General features: G+C 42.2%; 1 protein-coding gene across 1 annotated transcript in view; it reads right to left on the bottom strand.

Moving 5' to 3' along the window:
• PPARGC1A (PPARG coactivator 1 alpha) overlaps positions 1 to 27,319 on the bottom strand; it is a 99,730-nt gene that overhangs the window by 67,399 nt on the left and 5,012 nt on the right. The window lies entirely within an intron of this gene.

The raw sequence follows: 27,319 nt of genomic DNA on the forward strand, positions 1-27,319 counted from the left end.
CAGGGATCCCTTAAATGTATAGATAAGCTGAAATTCTTCCACCAGGAGTAGTTTTCCTCGGCTATCTCCTCCCGGTGCGGAAACCAGGGGGCTTAATGGTTTAGCTTGTAAGGCCAGGTTAAAGGGAAGCAGAGCTGAAAAAAGCTCTTGCAGAAGCTTAGGAGGCAACTAAAAATAGCCAGCTGGCACTTGAGAATTATCTTAAATACTCCCCAACTTGTTCTGTGCTGTGAATCCCAGATAAACTGGAACAGGTTTCCTTTTGGGGAACGCACTGAGCACTTTAACAGCTCTTCAATTAGTTTTTTCCCTTCTCTTCACCAGACACCCCCCCTCCCCTCCTTCCCATCAACCGTGGGGCGGGGAGTGGAGGAGGGGAAGAAGGAGATTTACCTAACAACATCCTTCCGTTGGATCTGTTGGCTTTTTAACGAGTTATCCGCACCTTTCAAAGGGCCAAGGGGCTGGATTAAAAAAAAAAAAAGATGGCCCCGCAGGAACCTTAAACAGATTGCCGTGGGTGGAAAGGAGAAGAGTTGAAGCAAAGGAGAAGTGTAAAAGGGGGGAGGGGGCTGGGTGTCCCCCGGGGGCTCCCTGAGCTGGGTGGTTTTCTTGCAGAAGTTTCATGACCCAAACTAGGTAACGTCATCAGTGGTAGAAGGGAGGGGGGCCTGCAGGGAGGAGGAGGAGGAGGAGGAGAACTATTGTGGGGTCCTTGGCGCTCTCTGAGCTTGATGGTTTTCTTGCAGACGTTTCATGACCCAAACTAGGTAACGTCATCAGTGCTAGAAGGGAGGGGGGGCCTGCAGGGAGGAGGAGGAGGAGGAGGAGGAGGAGGAGGAGGAGGAGGAGGAAGAGGAGGAGGAGGAGGAGGAGGAGGAGGAGAACAATTGTGGGGTCCTTGGCGCTCTCTGAATGATGGTTTTCTTGCAGATGTTTCATTACCCAAACTGGGTAACATCATCAGTGCTAGAAGGGAGGGGGGTTGGAGGAGGAGAACAAGGAGAAGGAGAATGAGGAGGACTGTGGGGTCCTTGGTGGTCTCTGAGCTTGTTTGTTTTCTTGCAGACGTTTCATGACCCAAACTAGGTAACGTCATCAGTGCTAGAAGGGAGGGGGGGCCTGCAGGGAGGAGGAGGAGGGGGGAGAAATTCTCACCCTCTCTTTCCCACAGATATCCAAAGTCTAAGCAGCAATTTCAAAATTTCTTCCTTTACGTCCCAAATTTAGAGGCTAAGGTTCATGCCACAGAGCCTGTCCTATTTCCATAGTTTTATGAGATCAAACTAATTACCAGCCCTTTATTACTTCACAGTTAGACGCCAAAAAAAAAATGCTTCAGAAATAGCAGCATCTCTGGCTGACATTGCTAGACTTGAAAAGTAAGCAGAGTTAAGTCTGGTTAGCAGATGGATGGAAAACTGCTCGGTAACACTAGGACTGTAAGATTAAAAGTCAGCAGCAAATCACTTCCATACAATTATCAATAAAGCTGCCTGGACATGTCCTAAAATTCCCTGGAGCTGAGCTTAAAAAAGAATCCTTTCCCATTTTAATTCACAGAAAATCATAACACAAAAGGGCCTGGATAATTACGTCGTAAACAGAACCAAGAAGATCTGAACACATTGCTGGAAAGGCTTCTTCCGTCCTGGCCCTTTTTTAAAAATAATTCAGGAAAAGTTAATTTCAATGTTGACAAGCAGGATATATCAATGACCCACAAATCAGGGCTAGGTTGTCCCTTCCAATGCTGTACAATAATTTGTTTACTGTCCACAGGCCTGAAAAATTCACAGTTTTGATGCCTTGACAGGTGCCGGATTCTTAGGGATCCAGCCTAAGAAGAATATAGGTGATTTTAGCCCCGAGCAATTGATTCAGAAACGTATTAACAACTGTGTTGATCTCAGCCCTAAAAGTGGCAATAATAAAATAAAACTAGATTATTAATACTCTTATCTCCTGCACTGCATCTCCGAGTCCAAGGTGACTGCATCCAGTCTTGAGTAGCATTTCCTAAGAGGTCCAATAAGCCAAAGGGTTCCTCACATTTTGTAATATTATAAGGAATATTATTCAACAGCTGACACCTGAAATTAATTGGCCAACAATTTGGGACTGAGGGCCAAAAGGGAAACTTTAAGCAATTGTTGTGAAGCGACACTTCAGTATCAGCCAGCATTGTGCTGCTGCTGCTGACAAAAAGGCCAACACAATCCTAGGCTGCAACTCAAGAGGGATAGACTCAAGATCACGTGAAGTGTTGATACCACTTTACGAGGGAATGCTGCATCCAGTGATGGTGAGACTCTGGAAAGAGTGCAGAGAAGAGCAACAAAGATGATTAGGGGACTGGAGGCTAAAACATATAAGGAACGGTTGCTGGAATTGGGTATGTCTAGTTTAACGAAGAGAAGGACCAGGGGTGACAGGATAACAGTCTCTCAATATCTCAGGGGCTGCCCCAAAGAAGAGGGAGTCAAGCTATTCTCCAAAGCACCCGAAGGCAGGACAAGAAGCAACGGATGGAAACTGACCAAAGAGAGAAGCAACCTGGAAACAATTTCCTGACAATGAGAACAATTAACCAGTGGAACTACTTGCCTCCGGAGGTTGTGGGTGCTCCATCACTGGAGGCTTTTAAGAAGAGATTGGACATTTGTCCAGGATTCAATAGGGTCTCCTGCCTTGGCTAGAGCAGTTGGACTAGAAGATCTCCAAGGTCCCTTCCAGCTTTATGATTCTACGACTCTATGCAACATTCTCTCTCTCGCTTCTAAGCGGACAACTATTGCTCGTAAGAGCTGGAGAGCGTTGTTCAGCCCTCAAAGGAATGGGTCCCCCGTGGCTGAAACTGCATTATTCAGGAAACCTCATTTCCACTCTTGTTTGGAGGCAGGCGAAGGGGGCAAGACGGCAATCTTAATGAAGGAGCAGCAGGGTGAAATTCAGAGAGGAGTCCCAGCATGGCCATCATTAATCATCATCAACCCCAGCACCTCCTACTCCAACAGAGAATGCCGGAGAAGTAATTTAGAGCAGCATCGAAGCTGGCTGGTTCCTACTTCCTACTTCTCAGAAGGGAAACCCTGATATTGCATTCCCTCTCCAGGAACGTCAACTCTCTGGAGAAGAGCTGAGGGAGAGAAACGGACAGTCTATATAAGAGGCTCCTTTAACCTGGCCATATATCTATATCTATAGCTATATATCTACTGTATATCTATAGATAGATAGATAGATAGATAGATAGATAGATAGATAGATAGATAGATAGATAGATAGGTAGAGAGAGAGAGAGAGAGAGAGAGAGAGAGAGAGATGATAGATAGATAGATAGATAGATAGATAGATAGATAGATAGATAGATAGATAGATAGATAGATAGATATAAAAGGTAAAGGTTCCCCCGCACATGCGTGCTAGTTGTTTCCGACTCTAGGGGCCGGTGCTCATCTCCGTTTCAAAGCCGAAGAGCCAGCGCTTGTCCGAGGACGTCTCCGTGCTCATGTGGCCGGCATGACTAGATGCCAAAGGCGCACGGAACGCTGTTACCTTCCCACCGTAGTGGTCCCTATTTTTCTACTTGCATTTTTACGTGCTTTTGAACTGCTATGTTGGCAGAAGCTGGGATGAGTAACAGGCGCTCACTCTGTTACGCGGCACTCAGGATTCGACCCGCCAAACTGCCGACCTTCTGATCGACAAGCTCAGCGTCCTAATCCACTGAGCCACCGCGTCGATAGATAGATAGATAGATATAGATATAGATATAGATATAGATATATAGATATAGATATAGATATAGATATGGATATAGATATAGATATAGATATAGATATAGATATAGATATAGATATAGATAAATATATCCCATTAGGTCAGCATCCGTAGGAAATGCCGAACTCGATGGTGTGACCCGACAGAGGCTTCTATTTCTGAGTTAAAAATCAAATCCTAAACTGTCAAGAGGAATTGCGTAGCCCAGGATGGCGGGCGTCTGTTCCTACCCAAGGGGATCTTTGAACAAGGCTCTGCGGCCAGCTCTTCCCATCCACTAATTAATACTTCTTGAGAACCACCAAGCTCACAGAATGCCAAGACTCCCCTCTTCTTCCTCCTCCTCCTCCTCTCTGCAAACCCCACCTCCTTCTAGCATTGATGACGTTACCTAGTTGGGTCATGAAATGTCTGCAAGGAAACAAGCAAGCTCAGAGAGCACCAAGGACCCCATAGTCTTCCTCCTCCTCCTCCTCCTCTCTCCAAACCCCACCCCCTTCTAGTAGTGATGATGTGACCTAGTTGGGTCATGAAGTGTCTCCAGGAAAGCCACCAAGCTCAGAGAGCAGCAAGGACCCGTCAAACGGTGGCCTGTTCAATTCCTATCACAGAGAGCCTCAAGAAGGACAATGGGTCATGCTGCAGAAAAGGTGTCCAGAAACGACCGGATTCCCATCCCTCCTGTGGCTCCGTCATCTCCCCTGGACCCCCACCCTCAGCAGCCACCACCTGGGAGCAAACCCCGAATCCGACCTCCGTAGGCTGCTTCCTTCCATCCCGCCACTTCCCCTGGAGCTTTAGTGTCTTGAAACAGAAAGACGGGACTACAACGACTGCTGGGATCCCAACATCGTGTGAATCCCTGTTCAGACATGCATTTTGACCATGTTTCCCTGGGGCGTGGAACTGATGCTGGCAGGCTAACTTTTTGATTCCTTGATGGATTTTATATGTTCCTATTAAAATTTAATGGTTTGTCTATTTTTACAGCCGCTCTTCTCTTTTGCAGAAATAGATAGAGGGAGACACATAAACACAGCACGTCAAAGAAAGCAAGGAAGGCTCAAAAGAGATGCAAGGGCTACCCAGGCCAGAGTCCGGCCACTGTTTTGCCACGAAGCTGGGCTGCTCTTCCGTTGCCTGGCAGGCTTTCCACACCTTGACTGGAAGAGACTGTTTTGTCCCGCGTCTTAATAAATAACAGTGTTTTTAACGATATGTTCTGGAATTATACTAACTAAAGAGCCTTGGTGGAGCAGTGGGCTAACGCCTCCTTAAAGTAACTCCAGCTGCCTGCAATTAGTGCAGGTTCGAGTCCCACCAGGCTCAAGGTTGACTCAGCCTTCCATCCTTCCGAGGTAGGTAAAATGAGGACCCAGATTGTTGGGGGCAATTAAGCTGACTTTGTAAGAATGCCGCTTGGGGTGTGTGTGAAAGCCCTAACAAGCAGGCATATACATAGAATGAAGGCTACTGCTAAGCTTGTAAGCCGCCCTGAGTCTTCGGAGAAGGGCGGGATATAAATGGAATTAAAATAAATAAAAATAAATAAAGAAAAGAAAAGGGGTTCCATTTCATATCTGGGGGTGGGACCACTGGATGAAGGAGAGGGGGGCATGCAAAGGGGAGTAGAGCCATTTTCAAGCTTAGCAGCAGCAATAGCACTTAGACGTCACAGCCCTCTCTAAGCGGTTTACAGAATCAGCCTCTTGCCCCACAACAATCTGGGTCCTCATTTTACTGACTGTGGAAGGATGGATGGCTGAGTCAACTTTGAGCCAGTCAGGATTGAATTTCCTGGCTGTGGGCAGAGTCAACCTGCAATGCTGCATTCTAACCACTGCGCCAGGAAGGAAGGAAGGAAGGAAGGAAGGAAGGAAGGAAGGAAGGAAGGAAGGAAGGAAGGAAGGAAGGAAGGACAGACCAGCAATAGCACTTAGACTTATATACCGCTTCACAGTGCTTTATAGCCCTCTCTAAGCAGTTTACAGAGTCAGCCTCTTGCCCCCAACAATCTGGGTCCTCATTTTACCGACCTCGGAAGGAAGGAAGGCTGAATCAACAGAGTTTGCCTGCAGTGCTGCATTCTAACCGCTGCGCCACCACGGCTTAGAGTCCACTCGAGGGAGGAAACATCTGAGATCAAATCCTTAGGTCTTGTAGGAGATGATCAGGCTGAGTCCGAGTCATAAGTCACGAATCCCTTCGCCTGTCAAGCTATTCCCCAAAGGCCAGACAAGGAACCATGAATGAAAACTCATCAAGGAGAGACTCAGCCTAGAACTAAGGAGAAACTTCCTGACAGGGAGAACAATCAACCAGTGGAACAGCTTTGCCTTCAGAAGTTGTAGGCGCCTCATCATTGCAGGCTTTCAACAAGAGGCTGGACAGTAGTATATGGTTGACAACTGTCGATCCGCAAACAGCTACGTACAGTAGTATGGGATTGGATTAGGTCCCTTCCAACTCCGTTATTCTCCAATTATTTTCCTATTTGTCTTTCTATGATCTGCAAGCCGGCCCAGAGTTGCCTTATAGGGAGAGATGAGCGGCATAAACATTTAATAAATAAATAAGTAACCCTATTTTGAACAACGTCCTTGAACCAAGTAAAACTTTGAAAAGACAGGAACAACCTCACAGGGGCGTCCTAGTTCAGGAGAAGATGCAAATCCAGATTTTTAGGAAGAACAGAGGAAAATATGCTGCTGGGGAATTGGGAAAGAGATTCGCATTTACTTAGAAATAACCCATTTCATTTTATTTTATTTTATGCTTTTCTACATGCATTGATGTCCTGCTGTTATGTTATTTTGTTCATCTACAAAGTTCCTAGAGTAAGGAGTTATGTGAACCCTGAGTTTACATAACTATATTCCATCTCTCTCCCTCTCTCTCTCTCTCTCTGTGTGTGTGTGTTTGTGTACACACACATATGCACACACCTCTCCAAACAATTTTCTTTGAAAGCCCCCACATGTTCTTTCTTTTAAAAGCTTACTTTGTTTCAGATAGACGTTCACTCTTTCCTAAAACAAAAATGTCCATTTCTCTAGAGATGCAAAGCATAACCAGTAATTTATGAAGGCTGTCGTACTCCTGTCTCTTCAACTGTTTAGCAACATCTCTATGCCAAACCTAAATTTCAGAGAGTTTTCTATTTTGCAAATTCATGCGCAATGCATTGAAGCACTGAAGCGACATATAATCCCGGATTTCAGAGAGTTGCAGGTAAATATGTTGAAATGTAAATATTAGAGGCCATGGAAATCAAAGACTAAGATTTTTAAAAATATACGTTCACAAATAATGTATGGGCTTCATTTTTCACGAGTTGTCACAAAGAGTTTTATCCCCCAAAATAATCTTGTTGGCATAACCGCATCTTTCTTCTGAACTGCTTTACAACATCGCTCTGAGTCATCACGGCTCCAGACAAACTTGACAGTTCTTACAGATGAAAAATAAATATATTTTTTTTTAAAAAATGTAGCAATTAATATTTGTTGCCTCTCTGCCCCGAACACTGAGAATAGGAATATATTATATAGGAAGTGTTATCAGTTTAGAAAAAGCCATCCAGAGGCTGTTTTAAAGGTTGTGATATGTATTCTCCGAATGACTACAAAAATGCACTGCTATTTTTTTCTCCCTTCTGACTCAAGGGCAACAGTAGAAATAATTTCTTGCTTTTTCTGAAACATGCATTTTGTATGAGAAATGATGAGGGATGGAAATGAGAAATAAGGAGAAACGGTGATGGGTGGAAACCAGAATTAGAAGCAATCTAATTAAGATAGAAATCAGCCGAACTCATTAAGGTCTGTTGCATAGAAAACAGCATTACGTTACTGTGTAACACTGTAGTTTGCATTCCTACATGCTGCAAGTTCGGAAGGACTTTGCAATATCCACCACGCCGTAGGTCACAGAACTGGGAGAGATGGAAAAATGGACTTGGGTGGTTAGAGAAAAGACAACAACTACCGTATTTTCCGGCGTATAAGACAACTTTTTAACCCATGAAAATCATCTCAAAGTTGGGGGGGTCGTCTTATATGCCCAGTCATCTTATACGCCGGAAAATATGGTACATTTTTTAGGAAATCCTTATGGACTTTTTGCTGGAAAAAAGAAAAGAAAAATGCATTTGTGATTTATGAGTTTGGCGATTAGAAAGGGTAGACTGGAAAAAAGGAAACGATGTTGTAACCTATGAGAAAGAGGCTAAAATGTAAATGTACTTGTAACTGCTCTTAAGATCAAATTCTTTTTCCTCCCTTTCTTCCTCTCCTTTCCTCTCTCTTCCTTTCCTTTCCTTCCCTTCCCTCTTTTTCTTCCTCTCCTTTCCTTTTCTCTTCCCCTCCCTTCCTTTCTCTCTTTCTTTCTTTGCACTTTTTCACTTTTTAAAAACTTTTTCACTTCTTTTTTTTTTACCTCTCCTCTCTCTCTCTCTTTCAAACTTTATATTGTTTTTAGGCCTTTACCTATTTTCTTCAATAAAACTGCCTTAAAAATTATGTAGGCTACAAGTCCAGTAGATGTGTGGAAAATATACAACCACACACTGAAGCGCTTGAGAGAATTCTATTTGTCTTTTCTACTTTTATGATGTGACTTGGTGGTCAAGTGACTTTCCCCCCCCACACTTGCTAAATGTACGAGTAAATTACTTGCTATGATAAGTCTGGCATGAAAGTAGCTCTGGATTTTTTGTCTAACTAACATAAACAAAACCTTGGAGAGAAATGTGACAGAAAGAATTACAAGTAAGTAAGGGAGACGGTGGCTCAGTGGGTTAGGATGCTGAGCTTGTCGATCAGAAGGTCGGCAGTTTGGCGGGTCGAATCCCGAGTGCCGCGTAGCAGAGTGAGTGCCTGTTACTCATCCCAGCTTCTGCCAACCTAGCAGTTCTAAAGCACGTAAAAATGCAAGTAAAAAAAAGGGACCACTATGGTGGGAAGGTAATAGCGTTCCGTGCGCCTTTGGTGTCCAGTCATGCCGGCCACATTACCACGGAGACGTCCTCGGACAAGCGCTGGCTCTTCGGCTTTGAAACGGAGATGAGCACCGGCCCCTAGAGTCGGAAACGACTAGCACGCGTGTGCGGGGGAACCTTTACCTTTGCCTTTATGCAACAGTTATAGCAGAGGTCGGCAAGCTTGACAACTTTAAGACATGCAGACTTCAGCTCCCAGAATTCTGGCTGAGGAATCCTGGGAGCTGAAGTCCGCCAGTCTTAAAGTTGTCAAGCTTGCAGACCCCCGAGTTATAGGACCCAACTGCAGAAGAACCATGATTTCTGTTACAATGGCTTTCCTTTACGGAAAAGTGATCCCAATAAAATGTCCTCATTCATAAATCAAACATTTAAGAGATCATGGAAACATCCCGGGATAGGAAATGTAGTCCAAAAGAGATCAACTTGTAATGTTCACCAGCAAATTGGGGAATTTTCACCTGCAACCATGAACCTTATGTTAAACGTCTGGGATGTGGCACTTTGATAGGGTGGCGCCTTATAAATATTTCTGAATATTTATGACCACAATGGTGAATTGTTTCTAGTGGAGATGAAAGCAAACCAATAATTTATCTTGTCTTCTAATATATAAAATGTGCAATGGATAATCCTGAATGCAATTTTTTTTTAATCTACCAGATCTACATCCCAGGGCTGGAAAAGAAGTGATAGGCTTGCAGCCGTCACATAGCTATGGGGGCTATCACAATTTATGCAAGACTTCTGCAAAGAGCAGTTCAACATCGGGAGAGGACTTTCAGGAACAGGAGTGCCAAAGGTTGAATTTCCAACCTTTGAAATGAGCAAAGAACTATAGCTGAAATGTACCATCCCAGGCTAATAACTGTTGACATCCAGCATCTAAAAATGAATGGCACTATTAACTTATATGGCCATCACATCCTCTCATACAGTATATTTTCTGCGGGTTGTTGCAGAGATTCTTCCAACTTAATAAGTCAGCGGAGTACCAGGTACGAAGAACGGTTGCAGGAATTGGGTATGTCCAGTTTAAGGAAAAGAATGACCAGGGGAGACACGATAGCAGTGTTCCAATATTTGAGGGGCTCCTACAGAGAAGAGGGGGGATCAACTTATTTTCCAAAGCACCTGAAGGCAGGACAAGAAAAAATGGATGGAAACTAATCAAGGAGAGAAGCAACCTGGGACTAAGGAGAAATTTCCTGACAGGGAGAACAATTAATCAGTGGAACAGCTTCCACAATTCAAAACACTGGGTGGTTTGGCTTCAAGAATTCTTAGTGTGTGCTTTAGATTTAATATTTCTGAACATGTCTTCAACATAAGGCATTCAGTTTAATACTTGGCTAAATCTCTTTTTTACCCAGTTCTGAATTTCTCCAGCATTTTTTTGTTAAGACCGACATGACGCTAAACGACTCCATAAATTAAGGCGAATATATTCAAAAGGACAATCTTAATTCCAACTTTTGATTCATTTAGCCCTGCCTTTCTCATGATGTGCTCTGCATACTGTATAAGTTAAATAGGCAAGGCAACAGTATACAGCCTTGTCGGACTCCTTTCCCAATTTTGAAACAATCAGTGGTTCCGTGTCCAGTTCTCACTGTTGCTTCTTGGCCCACATACAAGGCGATCAAACCGGTCAGTCCTAGAGGAGATCAACCCTGACTGCTCTTTAGAAGGCCAGATCCTGAAGCTGAAACTCAGATACTTTGGCCACCTAATGAGAAGGAAGGACTCACTGGAGAAGAGCCTCATGCTGGGAAAGGTTGAGGGCAAGAGAAGAAGGGGACAACAGACATCGCTATTATTTATTTATTTATTTTGCACTTGGTGGCAGATGTCTAAAGCGAAAAGGTTTTATAAAACCCAGCTGAAGGCCTAGGATTGCTATGATGGCACGCGTGCCAACAGAGAGGGTTCTGCGTGCCACCTGTGGCACATGTTCCATAGGTGTGCCACCACGGTCCTAGACCCCATGTTATTTACACTGGGGGCTTCCAAGTTTGTGTGTTTAACCTCTACATGAACCCACCCATAATTATTGCCATCCAGGTGAGTGGAGTTCAACCTGTTATAAGTCACATCACAGCAGGAGGCCTGCTTCCGGAACCATCCTCATCATCAAAGGTACTGGTGACTCTGTGGCTCGAAACACAGTTCACCAGGTTAGGGTGGTGTCGCAGCTACAGCTTCTCTTGGATTAACCTGGCTATCATAATCCACAGATTAACCCGACTGCAATAATCCATGTCCTTAAATTCTTGTGTGGCAAAACAGGGGAGTCTCTGAAGAGGACTGAGAAACTTCATCTGGTACAAAATATTGTAGCAAAGGTACAAGCAGGGACCGGATGCTATGAAGACATCACGTCATTGCATTTTGATCTCCACCAACACAATTCATTTCTAATCCAATTCCCGGGACTGGTTTTACCTCACACAGCCCTTTCACAACTTGGAACCATATTATCTTCTATCAGGAATCCGTCTGAGACAGTATAAGTTCTCCTGCTTGAGCTTGAAGACCTCCAAGTTCCCTTCCAGTTCTATTCTATTCTGTTCTGATCTATATTCTTCATTCCTTCTATTCTATTCTTCATTCCTTCTATTCTATTCTTCATTCCTTCTATTCTATTCTATTCTATTCTATTCTATTCTATTCTATTCTATTCTATTCTATTCTATTCTATTCTATCCCATAATTCTATTCTATTCTATTCCATAATTCTATTCTATTCTATTCTACTCTATTCTATTCTTCTATTCTATTCTATTCTATTCTATTCTATTCTATTCTATTCTATTCTATTCTTTCCCATAATTCTATTCTATTCTACTCTATTCTATTCTATTCTTTCCCATAATTCTATTCTATTCTACTCTATTCTATTCTATTCTTCTATTCTATTCTATTCTATTCCAATTCCATTCCATTCTATCCCATAATTCTATTCTATTCTATCCCATAATTCTATTCTATTCTATTCTATTCTATCCCATAATTCTATTCTATTCTATTCTATTCCAATTCCATTCCATTCTATCCCATAATTCTATTCTATTCTATTCTATTCTATTCTATTCTATTCTATTCTATTCTATTCTATTCTATTCTATTATTCTATTCTATTCTATTCCAATTCCATTCCATTCTATCCCATAATTCTATTTTATTCCATTTTATCCCATAATTCTATTCTATTCTATTCTATTCTATTCTATTCTATTCTATTCCAATTCCATTCTATCCCATAATTCTATTCTATTCTATTCTATTCTATCCCATAATTCTATTCTATTCTATTCTTCTATTCTATTCTATTCTATTCCAATTCCATTCCATTCTATCCCATAATTCTATTCTATTCTATCCCATAATTCTATTCTATTCTATTCTATTCTATCCCATAATTCTATTCTATTCTATTCTATTCCAATTCCATTCCATTCTATCCCATAATTCTATTCTATTCTATTCTATTCTATTCTATTCTATTATTCTATTCTATTCTATTCCAATTCCATTCCATTCTATCCCATAATTCTATTTTATTCCATTTTATCCCATAATTCTATTCTATTCTATTCTATTCTATTCTATTCTATTCTATTCTATTCTATTCTATTCTATTCTATTCTATTCTATTCTATTCTATTCTATTCTATTCTATTCCAATTCCATTCTATCCCATAATTCTATTCTATTCTATTCTATCCCATAATTCTATTCTATTCTATTCTATTCTATTCTATTCTATTCTATTCTATTCTATTCTATTCTATTCTATTCTATTCTATTCTATTCTTCATTCCTATATTCATTCTATTCTATTCTATTCTATTCTATTCTATTCTATTCTATTCTATTCTATTCTATTCTATTCTATTCTATTCTATTCTGAATGGCATTATGCATTTTACCTGCTCTGTGTGGGCTGATCTTCCCCAATGACTTGAAATGTTCCAGATTGCAGTATGTAAAGCACTGCATGATTGAGTGGGCCAGGAACTTTGGGTATAATGGAATGCTTGAACAATGGGAGTACTTGCGGAGAAAAAGTTTAAAATTCACACTCAGTTATAATTTAAAAGATTTTTTTTCCCATAAGATGATGTATCGCTGGTATTTAACACCAGACAAGCTGTCGAGAATGTATAAAGGTACTTCAAATGAATGTTGGAAATGCAAATGTAAAGACGTTACTTTTTAAAAAATCATTTATGGTGGACATGTGACAAAGCAAAGAAACATTGGATTCCCATCCTAATGATGATAACTTTATTGTCACTTTGAATGTGCACCAATCGGCATACATCAGAATGAAATTTCGTTGCATACAGCTCTCAAAGGGTCACCACCTCCGATATATACTCCTTGTTCGGGGCCCCGCTCAAATTTCACATTGTCCATTTTAGTCTCTAGGGAGTGAACGATGGCAAACAGGACAGATGGAAATGGGGCTCCATGTGGATTAGCCCTCAAGTTAGCTTGTATTCCGACAACCTCGCCTTCTTTCCTTTTTCTGATGCTGACTCTTCCACCCTTTCCTTAAAGAGGCCTTGCTTCTTTTCGCCCCTGGAGCACGCTGCTGCCGCCGCCACCAACTCCTCCAAAAGCCTCTCTCTCTTCCTCTGGGCCTGCCGACAGCCTCATCCAGTTCCTTCGCCCCATAAGCTCCAGGTCCTCTCTGCCTCCTCTGGAAACAGCCCTGATTTGCAGTAGAATCCATCACTGGGCCAGCAGTCAGATCTTGCTGCTGGTAGAACAAATTCAAACAGCGCCAACGACTTTTAACGGTCTCACCAACAGTTCCAAAACAACTAGAAACTCGCCAGGCCAGCAAAGATTGTCGGTCGTATGTCGTGCGTTACCTTAGTTCCACCATGTTGCTCAAACACATTAAAATCTTCTTGATCATGTGGCCTATAGCCCTTACTATCCCTCCCAAAACTATTCGCCTTCAAGAGCCAATGCAGCCGCAGCCATTCCAGGCGCCGCCATCTTAGAAGATAGATAGATATGGAAATACAGAAGACTCTCCGAGTGAATGTAAAGATAGAACCAGTAAGTTTTCTTTGTGGTTTAATGGAAAAAGACTTGGGGGGAAAAAATTGGATTATGTATGTTGATGGCAGCAAGATTGCTTTATGCAGTAAAAAGAATGGCCGCTTTGACCCCCCTAATGGGCAAATGGCTGCAAAAGCTGATGGGAGTTAGCAGAGGTGGCTAACACGACTGCTTTGATTAAAGAAAAAACACACACGCAATTAGTTGTGTTTCTACTTGAAAACCGCTTGTGGACTTTGTGCTCAAGATGGTGGGAGGGGAATGAAACTTTGATTTTGGTTTTTATACCAATGAGACAGGATTAGTTCTTATAGAAACGGCTAGTTTATACTATTACCTAAAAGTAAAAAATTTATACTATTATCTTACTTTACCGCCCCAAAGAGAGGCAGGAGTCAAGCCTTTTCTTTCTTCCCGCCCCCCCACTTTCCTGCACTCTTTTCTACACTTTCCCCTTCCCTTCTTCCTCTCAGCATGCAGGCATCTCCCCCCCCCTCTTAAATGCATCCGATCGCTTAAAATGCAATATTTGCTACGTGTTCTCACCTCCAGTTCAGCCCTTCCAAAGGATCTCGTGGATCGCCCATGGAAAGAGATGACCTTTTAAATCAGGTCTGACACCGGCACAGGTGCGACATGGCCCAGCGCAAATGGCTTGCCCGGAAGAAATGGGCAGCTAGCTTTGGTAAAACAGCTTCAGATGGTAAGTGGCCTGTTTCACTTTAGCATCATTATTAGTTGTTGGTTTTTCTTCCCGCCCCCCCCCCCAGGGCTTCAAGCAAGAGAGGGTGACTCACGTCTCCCAGAGACATTTGATCTGCTCACACATAGGGAAACTGCGGTACAACTTTGCACCTGTGTCGGACCAGAATGCTATAAGGCAGCACATCTCAGCCTCGGCTAGTTTAAGAGGCGTGGACTTCAACTCCCAGAATTCCGCAGCCAGCCGTAAAAGTGCTGAGATTGTTTCTCAGGCTCAGCAAAAACTTGCTATAAGGTCTCTACTGTATGGACCTATAGAAGCTATAATTAGTGCAACGTCTGTCTGTTTGTAAAATTTATTAGTTGCCCATCTTACCGCACAGTAACTTTGAGCGGCTGAAGATATCAAAAGGTAAAACTACATAAAACCTAATAATATAAATACAATACCCTAAAAAAAATCAAGCGTGAACCTCAGCCACATATTACTCTAAAGTTAAAGGTTTCTCCCCTATTTTAAGGGATAGATAAAAAAATGATAAGAGAGAGAGAGATAAAAGATAGATAATAGAAGATAGTAGACAGATAGATAGAGATAGAGATAGAGATAGATAGATAGATAGATAGATAGATAGATAGATAGATAGATAGATAGATAGATGCATGCATGCATGCATGCATAGACAGATGAAAAAAGTAGATGATAGATAGATAGATAGATAGAAAGATAGATAGATAGATAGATAGATAGATAGATAGATAGATAGATAGATAGATAGATAGATAGATAGATGAGGGATGGATGGACAGAGAGATGGTAAGATGATAGAAGATAAAAGATGAGATAGATAATAGAAGATAGATTATAAAAGATGAGATAGATAGATAGATAGATAGATAGATAGATAGATAGATAGATAATAGATAGATAGATAGATAGATAGATAGATAGATAGATAGATAGATAGATAGATAGATGAGGGATGGATGGACAGAGAGATGGTAAGATGATAGAAGATAAAAGATGAGATAGATAATAGAAGATAGATTATAAAAGATGAGATAGATAGATAGATAGATAGATAGATAATAGATAGATAGATAGATAGATAGATAGATAGATAGATAGATAGATAGGCAGACAGACAGACAGATAGATGGGATGAGATGGGATGAGATGAGAGAGAGATGATAGATATAGAAGATAGATAGATAGACAGACACACACACAGAGAGAGAGAAACAGACACTAACATCATCCGAACTATGCAGATATTTTAAAAAAGGAGAAAAACCTTGTATTCAACTTGGCTGCTCTATTTTCTACCTTTTTTTTCTTAATGCTGCTGTCAGTGTGGAGGCCACCTGCCCAGGTTAAACTGCAGCATTTAGTAGCAATTAGTACCAATGTGAAACACGAACATTGAAAGTTTTCTCTTTTTTTTAATGGCTTCTTTTGGAAATGGAACCATTATGGAGCTCAAAAAATAGCTTCCCCGAGTAGCATTTACTGAAGTAAATATTTTGTCCTCTGCTCATTGCTAAAGGGAAAAATAAATACCCTCCAAGATTACCTATAAAATAATAAAGAGGGTGATGATAATTACAACGTAGCATTTGCTGTTAAACCAGGAAAGGAAGATTCTGGCAATCCTTTCCTTTCCTATGATTTCGAAGCAACGAAAATATTCAGTCCAATCTTACTGTAACAGAGAATACGGCTCTATTTATGTGACAACCTGACAACATACAATTTCATGCTTGTTGAACTGATCTGTGTTATAGATTCACTGTGAATATTATGAAGCCTCGCCATTATAAATATGAAACAGGACACACTTCTTCAAAATAACTCCAGGAGCAATTTATAGCTGGCTTGTTTGTGTGTTCGAGGCTTCCAAGGCTGCATTTCACTAAAACAGATGTGCAACACAACTGTGACCAAAGTGGATTTGTGGTGACCTATGAGAAGAAGGCTAATATACTGGGGGATTGGGGGGGGGGTTGCTTGCCCAACAGCTGACTCCAATTTGTATTTAGAAATTGGACTGGTAAGAACACAGTGTCCTCGTGGCGGTTGTTTTAACACACAAGCCAAGACTTGGTGTTCTTCATTTAGGAGAGCTTAGCTGCCTTGTCCTGGGTGAATGTTTCTGTTCGGAATGTCAGCTCTTTGACCGGAGACCTCACCAAAACCACCGTGGTCCACCCAGCCACTTCCTCCACTACGCTTGGATGCCTGAACTTCCAGTTCAAGGCAGTTGTAATCCTGGGATCCAGAACTGCTGATGTTCCCCAAGTTGGACTTTCAACCCTCATGAAACCCAAAGACGCTTTTTTCAGGAGGCAACTGGACTTTCTGGTTTTTCTTTGAAGACCTTTCGCTTCTCATCCCAGAAGCTTCTTCCGCTCTGATTGGATGGTGGGGGAATGGAAGGATTTATACTCCTTGCAGACAGCTGGTCATTTGCCTCCTTTTAGAGAGTTGTTGAGGCCCCTTGGAGGTTTGTCTGTGTCCTCAGGGTCACCTGAGTGGTGCAAATGGGTGTGGAGCCTCCTTGGAACTGCTGAAAGGATTTGTGTTGTGGAGTGGAGATAGATGATGCTGTGTCCTTACCCCTCTGCTCAGTTCTGACACAGATGGCCTCTTTGACCCCTCTTTCAAACCAGGGGTCCTCTCGATCCAGAATGCGGACTTTGCTGTCTTCAAAATAGCAGCCTCTGTCTTTTAAATGCAGATGGACGGCTGACTCTTGTCCTGATGGGTTCGTTCTTCTGCATTTGTTCTTTTGTTTCCCTGATGTACAGATCTGCGCCGGTCTCACTGCATTGACCAGCATACGCCACGTTGCTCAGTTTGTGTCTGGGTGTTTCATCCTTGAGGTGGACAAGCTTTTGCCTTAGTGTATTCTTGGGTTTGAAGTGTGCCCGTGACAACTGTGACCTGGATGACTGACAATGTCCATAACGACCTTGATTTAAACTACAGAATGATCCCTCAACACCAATAGATTATTTTTTTTCTCCCTCTGCTCCAGATGTCTTTCATTTTCACAGCTGTTTGGTCCTCCCAGCAAGCTGACCTCTGATACTCTGTAACAGGGGCTCAATTGCCAATTTCCACGCTCAGCTTTAATCTTGACTGCTCCAGCGTTAAGACCAGGAAAACTGTTGAAGAACAGGATGATGTTGGACATGTTGTGACATCTCCTCCACGTGGTATCTGGACATAAAGGTTGCTCAAACCATCCCAGGAGAAGCTTGCCAAGGGTGCTCCTTGAGTCCTTTTGGGCTGAGAGCTTTACATGGACTTGCTTTCGATAGGCCAACAAATCAATCAATCAATCTGGATTGGAACACTGGAACACCTGGACTAAAATTGAGCCAGTGCAGGAGAACACACCTTGCGAAAACTTGACCAGGAACAAGAAGTACGTAAGTATTTCCAAACGTGGAATCCAAAATCTGGGTAAAATGTAATGAATTCTTGGAGGATGGTCAGGCAATGCAAGCTTGAGGGTGCTAAAGTTTATATGCAACAGCTAAGCAGATTTTATTTTTCTTAAGCAATGTTGCTGGAAACAAGATCTCTCCACCTGTCTCTTTATTTAGTAAACTTTAGTGCTCCAGGGCGTATGGCCTCATCCTGCAATTGTAGCTAAAGATATGATAATGTGGGATTTATCTCGTTCTCAGAATCAGCAATTGTTAGATTTGGAGGTCAGGAAAAAGGGCTATGTTCCCTACAGCCTACTCCTTTTGTTACAGCCGCGACGGAGCTCAAAATTTGGAAACAGGTGTACACTACTTTAAGAGGGATATGTATTTTAAGTAATATATTGTTTTCTTATTTTTCTCTCCCTTTTTTCTTTTTCTCTCTCATATCTTTTCTTTTTCTCTTGTGTTTTTTTCTTACTTACTTTTTAAGGCATGAAAATAGATTTTAAATACTTTAAGGTAATTAACTTTGGAAAAATTTTAACCGGTAACAATGTTTTGAACATTCTAGGGAAAACAAATAAATTTAAGTAAGAATTGTAAACAGGATTCACGATGAGGCAACCAAGATGACCAGAAAAGAAAAGAAGCATAGTATTGTTGTGATTATTACTGGTAGAAATTTTAGAAAAATCTTTATACTTAAAATTGTTACCTATCAAACTAATAAGAAGTGTATTCATTCAAGGTTGGCAAAGAGAATATTATTGGGAGAAGAGAAAATCAAGCAAAGATATTATGTGAACTTTGGAATACAGAAACTGATGGTTAGTGATTACTTTGTAAATATAAGCCCAGATAGCATGCTGTTTACCATATATCAAGGTGTTTATATTAAAAAAAATCAATAAAATATATTTAAAGAAAAAAGAAGAAGGAATGGCTATCTCGTGTACAATGGAGCCCAAAGCTTCCGTTGCTAAGTGAGACATTTGTTAACTAAGTTTTGCCCCATTTTACAATTTCCATAGTTGCTAAGGGAATCCAACTTCCCCCCTTGATTTTGCAACCGTCATAAGTACGAGTCAGTGGCCAAGCATCTGAATTTTGATCAAATAACCATACGACGGTTGTAAGTGTAAAAAACCTTTTTCAGTGCCCTTGTAACTTTGAACAGTCCCTAAATCAGGGGTAGGCAACCTCGGCTCTTTTATGACTCGTGGACTTCAACTCCCAGAATTCCTGAGCCAGCCGGCTCAGGAGCCAGCCGGCTCAGGAATTCTGGGAGTTGAAGTCCACGAGTCATAAAAGAGCCAAGGTTGCCTACCCCTGCCCTAAATGGACTGTTGTAAGTTGTAAAAGGTAAAGGTAAAGATTCCCCCGCACATGCGTGCTAGTCGTTTCCAACTCTAGGGGCCGGTGCTCATCTCCGTTTCAAAGCCGAAGAGCCAGCGCTTGTCCGAGGACGTCTCCATGGTCATGTGGCCGGCATGACTAGATGCCAAAGGCTCACGGAGTGCTGTTACCTTCCCACCATAGTGGTCCCTATTTTTCTACTTGCATTTTTACGTGCTTTCGAACTGCTAGGTTGGCAGAAGCTGGGACGAGTAACAGGCGCTCGCTCTGTTACGCGGCACTCGGGATTTGACCCGCCAAACTGCCGACCATCTGATCAACAAGCTCAGCATCCTAACCCACTGAGCCACCGCGTGTAAGTTGAGGACATCCCTATTAAGACAAAACTAGGATTTCTTTCTTCCCCCCCCCCAACTTTGCTCAGGGTGGGAAGCTCACCCAGGATCTTTTAATGAGCGGATGTAATCTGTATTGCTTTCCTAACGACAAAGATCTACCTAGGCTTCCATCCCAGCCTCACAGTTGCCAAGTCTTCAGAGAGGACATTCAAACGAATCTGGAATTCCTGTCTTCTTCTTCAGATTTACACTGACGAGGATGGTGGTATAATCAAAGCCAGGTCCACGGTTGTGCAAATCTAGAGCTGGCCGAGAACATCAGCTAATCGATAGTCACCTAAGCTGCCTCGCAGGTGGCCTATGAACCTGTCCTAGTTTCCTGTCCCAGTGCCCCAGATTATGAAATCACAAACTTTTGTGACGTCCTCTCTCTCCCAGTGAGGTCCACATTTGTTTGACCGTCTACAAACAAGATAGATACACTGCCTGATAGGTAGCCAACTCTAGGAGGACCGCTAGTAAAAACAGATGTATGATAGACAAATGCATCAAAAGACTGACAGATCCCATGGACAAGACAAGTCCATGCTCATAGTTCCTTATCGGACGATATACTGTACAGGTAGAGTTTGACTTACAACAGTCCATTTAGCGACTGTTCAAAGTTACAACAGCCCTGAAATTAAAGTAATAGTAATAAAGTTGGAAGGGACCTTGGAGGTCTTCTAGCCCAAACCCCTGCCCAGGCAGGAAACCCTATACCATTTCAGACAAATGGCTGTCCAGTCTCTGTCCACAAGTCATAAAAGGGCCAAGTTTGAAGACCCCCTGTTCTAGGACATCTCTCATGATGTCTCCTTTAAACCTGCCTTAAAACTTTCCTTCAAATCACCGTCAACTCCTCTTAGCAACCCCAAGCTTGTTTATCAACAGTCAGTTTATTAAATCTTTAATAATAAAGATAGAATATTCAGTTAATTTGTGTGCTGAGCCATGGATGTTAATTTGTAAGCATAATAACATACTGCAATCATTTGCATAATAGCATTTTAATCTTTTTCTTTTTCTTTTCTCTCTTTTTTTAGTAAAAGCTGTAATTCCCTACAAAGAACACTGCAGTAGGAAGTAAGTGACTATCGGTAATCCTAAAAAATAAAAATTTTAAAAAATAAAAAAAAAATCTGATCCTATTACAGCGTTGGAACCAACCCAAGCTGTTTCCTTAAATCTCTGTTCTCTGATTTAGGTGTCTGTGTGGAGAATAAAAATGCGGCATAAGCTAGTGGCATTCGACTATTTCCTCCATGCCATTTAGTATTCATGAAGCACCACCGGCTTTTTTTTGCACAGCCCTTGCAAGGATTCCGTCAAGATCCAGAAGTCCAGTTACGCATTTCGAGTGAACACACACACCCAAAAGCTCTTTGGGGCTGAATAGATGGCCGAGATAAATCACGTCGGGCTGACCCGCGGAAGGGGATGGCTACCCACAGCCCCCAACTCTGGGAACTGGCCTGTGCCCAGATGTTATCTCGCCCTAACGGCTGGCCTTGAGCTACAGGTTTTGGGGAAAATTAAGCAATGGCATTCCGACAAAACCCACACCTTCATCCGTGGGGTACCAGCCGAGTCCAGTTCAGCAAGCTGCTAGAGCATCTGGGGAACCCATTAACCCCGGGTCACAGGGCTGTGCAAAGAAAACACCGGGGGCTGTTTAAAAGTCGTTGTTTTTTTTAAAATAAAAAAAAAGCAAGATCTGGTCATTCATTAATCAACCGGGCTCCAGACGTTGAATGGATAACTTTGCAGCAGCAACTTAGGGCCCCAGCAGAAGAAAGGTGGGATCCATGCACGTGATTCAGAAAACCATAAAAATGCCCCAATGGCTTTTGCCACACACACACACACACACACACTGCAGATGGATATGGGCTGGTTTTATCGTTGCAGAATTTCTTCTCTCTCTCTCTCTCTCTCTCTCTCTCTCTCTCTCTCTCTTTTGGCAAGAAGAAGGCTAATACAATCCTGGGTTGCATAAATGGAGGAGCAGAATCAAGATCAGTACCGCTTTATAAAACCCCAGTGAGACCCACACCTGGAATACCGCAGCCCATCTTGGTCACCATATCACAAAAAAATATGCTGAGACCTTGGAAAAAGTTCAGAGAGGAGCAACTAAGAGGATTCAAGGCCTGGAGACTAAAACGTACGAAGAACGGCTGTGGGAGTTGGGTTTGGCTAGTCTAAAGAAAATAAGAAACAGAGGTGACATGATAGCAGTATTCCAGTATTATTATAATTATTATTAATCCCATTTATATCCCGCCCTTCTCCGAAGACTCAGGGCGGCTTACAATCTAAGAAGCACAAATCAAATGTGCTTAGCAATAGCCTTCATTCTATGTATATGCCTGCTTATTAGGGCTTTCACACACACCCCAAGCAGCATTATTACAAAGTCAGCTTATTGCCCCCAACAATCTGGGTCCTCATTTGACCTACCTGGGAAGGATGGAAGGCTGAGTCAACCTTGAGCCTGGTGGGACTCGAACCTGCACTAATTGCAGGCAGCTGGGGTTACTTAAGGAGGCAGAAGCAAAACATCTGCAAGGAAAAATAAAGTCCGATGGCCTTTTGAAAAGGCAACTTTGGGATGTTTAGAATCCAGAAACTTCCCTGCGTAACCCAACCCAGTTGAAGAACAATAATATGGTTGTTATGTTCTCTGTTTGTGCAACTTACCCTCATGCAAAACCCTGGCTTTCACTCAAACAGCAAAACCTTATCTGGGCATTCCTCCCTGTCTGTAGATGTGGGCTAGCTCACCTGATTTCAGAAAAACATAAATATACTCAGCTTTGCTGTAGATTTAAAGTGAATTCTTTATTTTTTTAAACAAAACCAAACATAAAACAGAATGTCAGAGGCAAGGAGGGAGCATGCAGAAATGGGGGACCGTTGCTTAGTAATAACAGACAACCATTTTTTTTTATTGTGGTCTCCACTATCTTTTCAAAAATTAACATTTCATATTGGTCGCACTTGGCCATCATACGGAAAAAATGATTGCAAGGTCCGGGGGTACAGGAGAAAATTGACTCGCCGACAAAGTCTATGCTTGCCAAAAAAAAAAAAAAACAAAACCAACCCAAAATGTTGGATCTCAGAAATCACTCCCAGTTATTTATTGCGACAGGTTCCCAGCCATTATTGTCACAGGGATCTCCTCAATTTCAATTCCATCCAGAGGCCTGGATTGGAAACACAATCGGCGCATTCAATCACCAGCTGCGAAGCTGGCCGGTGGTTTAAATATAAAAGCCGAGGGATGACAGTTATGGTCAATCTGCAGGAAAAAGAAAAATCACCTAATTGAAGCAAGGTGAAATCTCGGGCCAAAATCAGTCTTGAGAGCAGCACAAAAAAAGTTAAATCCTCTTAAGAGACTACATCTTTAGAAAATTCCTGAGCTCTTCGGGAGCCTAGAAGGAAAAGAAGGTAGATAAAGGTCTATCTATCTGAAATGGTCTCTAGGGGGTCTCCTGCTTGACGGGGGGTTCGACTAGAAGACCTCCAAGGTCCCTTCCATCTCTATTCTATTCTAATACTGCATCCAGTTTTGGTCGCCACGATGTAAAAAAGATGTTGAGACTCTCAAAAGAGTGGAGAGAAGAGCAACAAAGATGATCAGGGGACTGGAGGCTAAAACATATGAGGAACAGTTGCTGGAATTGGACATGTCTAGTTTAATGAAAAGAAGGACCATGGGGGACATGATAGCAGTCTTCCAGTATCTCAGGGGCTGCCCCAAAGAAGAGGGAGTCAAGCTATTCTTCAAAGCAGGACAAGAAGCAACGGATGGAAACTCATCAAGGAGAGAAGCAACCTGGAACTAAGGAGAAACTTCCTGACGCTCAGCACCAGTGGAACTCCTTGCCTCCAGAAGCGGTGAAAGCTGCAACACTGGAGGTTTTTAAGAAGAGATTGTTACAGCCATTTGTCTGGAATGGTATAGGGTTTCCTGCCCGAGCAGGGGGTTGGACTAGATGACCTCCAAGGTCCCTTCCAACTCCTGTTATTCTGGCTCTGGAGCAGCTCAGTTGCCTCCTATAACTCATGCTTTGTTCCTTTCCTGCTACTTCAATTTCATCTGAGCTAGAAACGACCTGCATAATGAACAAATTTTCCGCACGTGGTAATCAGCTTTAGAGGGAGTCTCCTTCCTGCATTAGCGGCTTTGGTAATGGAAATAATAACAGATCGGTTCAGAGCAAGGGTGCAATGAGTTACTGTATTATTTGGCTTGATGCAATCTTCTGATTAGGCTTCACGTCTTTTGCATTTCAGGGCTTTGCACGCACTGCTATTAATTATTATTATTATTATTATTATTATTTTCAATATTTACTCAACTTTAGTGCTCCTTTCGCCATACGGAGAGATTGTGGCTTGCAGAACTGTAGGTGACTCGCTTAACAACATGGGCAAGAAAAGCCGTGAAAGGGGGGGGTCACAGCTCACTGAACAACTTTTCTCGCTTAGCAACAGGAATTTTGGCTCAACGGTGGCCGAGAACTACCTGTGGCAGACTATGACTGAGTTGCCCTTGATTTATTTATTTTTTAACCTCCTCCCTGTGTTCTTTATTCTGAATTTAATGCATTGCTTGGAGAAGTTGAATTTAAGCAGAATAATAGCCCTGCTTTCCTTTTTTTTAAAAAACATAAAATAAAATAAATCTTTTCCTGATCAGAAGCCGCCGCCCAGCAGCTTCTATTAACCTCGTAGGAGAAAAGCAAGGAGAAATTTTCAAACGGGCATCCTCAGCTTGCAAAAAAAAAAAACCAGGGAACTTGCCCAGGAGGTTTACCAGTGAGTGAAAATGGAGTCAAAGTGATTATCCAGTCTATTTAGCTAATAAGGATAGATCTAAAATTGGGTTCCCCATAATAGTGTTTCCTCCTCTGGCTTCACTTCAAGCTACGAGCTACGTCGGTTAATGAGTAGGCTTCAGTGGCTACCCTGCAAGTATTTAAGGTCCTGGAGAAGAACCTCCATCCCAGCGATGACAAGCTGCGACTGGAAGTATCAGCTGACAGTTCTACGTTCTGCATTCTTCTTGCAGAAGAATACCGAATTCTACAGGCCCACATTCACCTCTCACAGCAGCGATACCCTGCAATCGGAGTCTATGACAATTCGCCCTGGGACAAGAGTTAGACTAAAATGAAAGAAATGGGGGAAATAAAGCCATTAAAGAAAGGATGCAAAAGGAGGGACAGATTGGAATGTGAATTTTTTATTTATTTTAAATAAAGAATAGCATAGAATAGAATAGAATAGAATAGAATAGAATAGCATAGCATAGCATAGAATAGAATAGAATAGAATAGAATAGAATAGAATAGAATAGAATAGAATAGAATAGAATAGAATAGAATAGAATGGAATGGAATGGAATGGAATGGAATGGAATGGCATGGCATGGCATGGCATGGCATGGCATGGCATGGAATGGAATGGAATGGAATTATAGGAGAGAAGAGAAGAGAAGAGAAGAGAAGAGAAGAGAAGAGAAGAGAAGAGAAGAGAAGAGAAGAGAAGAGAAGAGAAGAGAATTATGGGATAGAATAGAATGGAATGGAATGGAATGGAATGGAATGGGAGAGGAGAGGAGAGGAGAGGAGAGGAGAGGAGAGGAGAGGAGAGGAGAGGAGAGGAGAGGAGAGGAGAGGAGAGGAGAGAAGAGAAGAGAAGAGAAGAGAAGAGAAGAGAAGAGAAGAGAAGAGAAGAGAAGAGAAGAGAAGAGAATTATGGGATAGAATGGAATGGAATGGAATGGAATGGAATGGAATGGGAGAGGAGAGGAGAGGAGAGGAGAGGAGAGGAGAGGAGAGGAGAGGAGAGAAGAGAAGAGAATTATGGGAGAGAAGAGAAGAGAAGAGAAGAGAAGAGAAGAGAAGAGAAGAGAAGAGAAGAGAAGAGAAGAGAAGAGAAGAGAATTATGGGATGGAATGGAATGGAATGGGAGAGGAGAGAAGAGAATTCTTTATCGGCCAATTCTAAATTTGTCTCTGGTGCCAAAGCTCACCGCATACATACAAACAGCAAAGTGATAGGTCATAGGTCATAAATCATAGTTACAATCATCAATTGTAAGTTACAAACAACAATTGATCAATCATAAGAAAGCAATAGGAGAAGATAGCAGGAAAAACAAGATGAGGAAAAAATGAGAAACGAGAGTGCTGTGGATCCTATGTGTTCAGCAGAGTGATGGCACAAGGTTTGAGTGTGTGTGTGTGGGGGGGGGAAACTCTCTTTACGCCTGGTTGTTTTGGCGTGCCAATAAGGTGTTCGTTTAAAAAAAGAGACCAAAGCCTGCAAGCCCAACAGCTCAAAGAAAAAAACACAGCAGCCATTCCCAAGGATCGCCTGGTGTGACATTTCTCCCTTCAACCACTGCAGGAGGAAAAGCCTCAGTCCTCCCGCCTCCAGGCAGCTTAATCATCATTACAGCCAGCAATGTTAAATGTAATCTGTGAGAAGGAGAGGAATGTCAGGTTTGTCCTGGCCAGGTCCAGCTGGCTGATGGGAGACCCAACGGGACAACAAAGGCAATCTCAGTTGCAAAACACACCGTAAATCAGACTGATAATGAATCAAAGGGCTTCAGTAAAAATAACTTAAGATCTCCGGGATACTTGTCCCTCTTTTAAGTTGCTACCGGACCCCTTGTACTTTTACCCACGACAAATTAAGGTGGCCAGCCCTGTGGCAATAGTAGATCTCCTAGCCTACATCACAAAAGCAAGATCTGTCTTTTATTGATCTTCAGGAAATAGCCGGGGGAATTTTTCCAGCTGAAAGGTGGAATAAAAATGTCCTAGGCGGGTATTATAAGAAACGGTGGTGTGTAGATCACATTTCACGAACCCACCCCCACAAAAAAAAAATAGGACCGTTCCTTCATGCACATCCAAAAGAGATTTACATATACTAAATTTGAATCAGGGTTTATCGGGACGATCGAAGATCAATGAGATTCCACGACTAATTACGCCGAAAGCTACAAGTTATTTCAGGAACTGAACCTGCTCACAACGGACAGCACAACTTTCCAGTGTCAACTGATTGAGGGTCTGTAAAGCAATGGGCATTTCCATACTGCCATGGTTTCTAGTCAGGACTAACCATGGTTAGCTTCACTGTGGCCAGCCTTGAAACACTGATAAACCATGAGACAACTAGTACTCACCACAGCCCTTCCGTCAGAGACAGCAAACGTGGTTTCATCCCATTCACGGTTTAATTTCATTCCGTCTACCTTTTCCCCCTCCAGATCTGATTTCCCCCAAATCTTAGAATTTGCTATGGGGGGAGAGCTGTAGAACTGCACATTCAGGCAGTCCTCGACTTACAACAGTTCGTTTAGCAACTCACAAGCTCGGAGACCAAACCTTCAACTTCATCCTACACCCAAGCTACAGATATTTGCCACTATTGCAAAAATTCATATTTATTTATTTCTGAGAAAGAGTTTTAAATCCCCCTGTCTGAATTTTCTGGGCAGTACGTAACCCGAGTTGATACGCCTCAAACATTGGGCTTCCAGAAATGAGTT

The sequence above is a fragment of the Vipera ursinii genome (assembly GCF_947247035.1).
Source record: "Vipera ursinii genome assembly, chromosome: 7".
In the NCBI taxonomy this organism is placed as follows: domain Eukaryota; kingdom Metazoa; phylum Chordata; class Lepidosauria; order Squamata; family Viperidae; genus Vipera; species Vipera ursinii.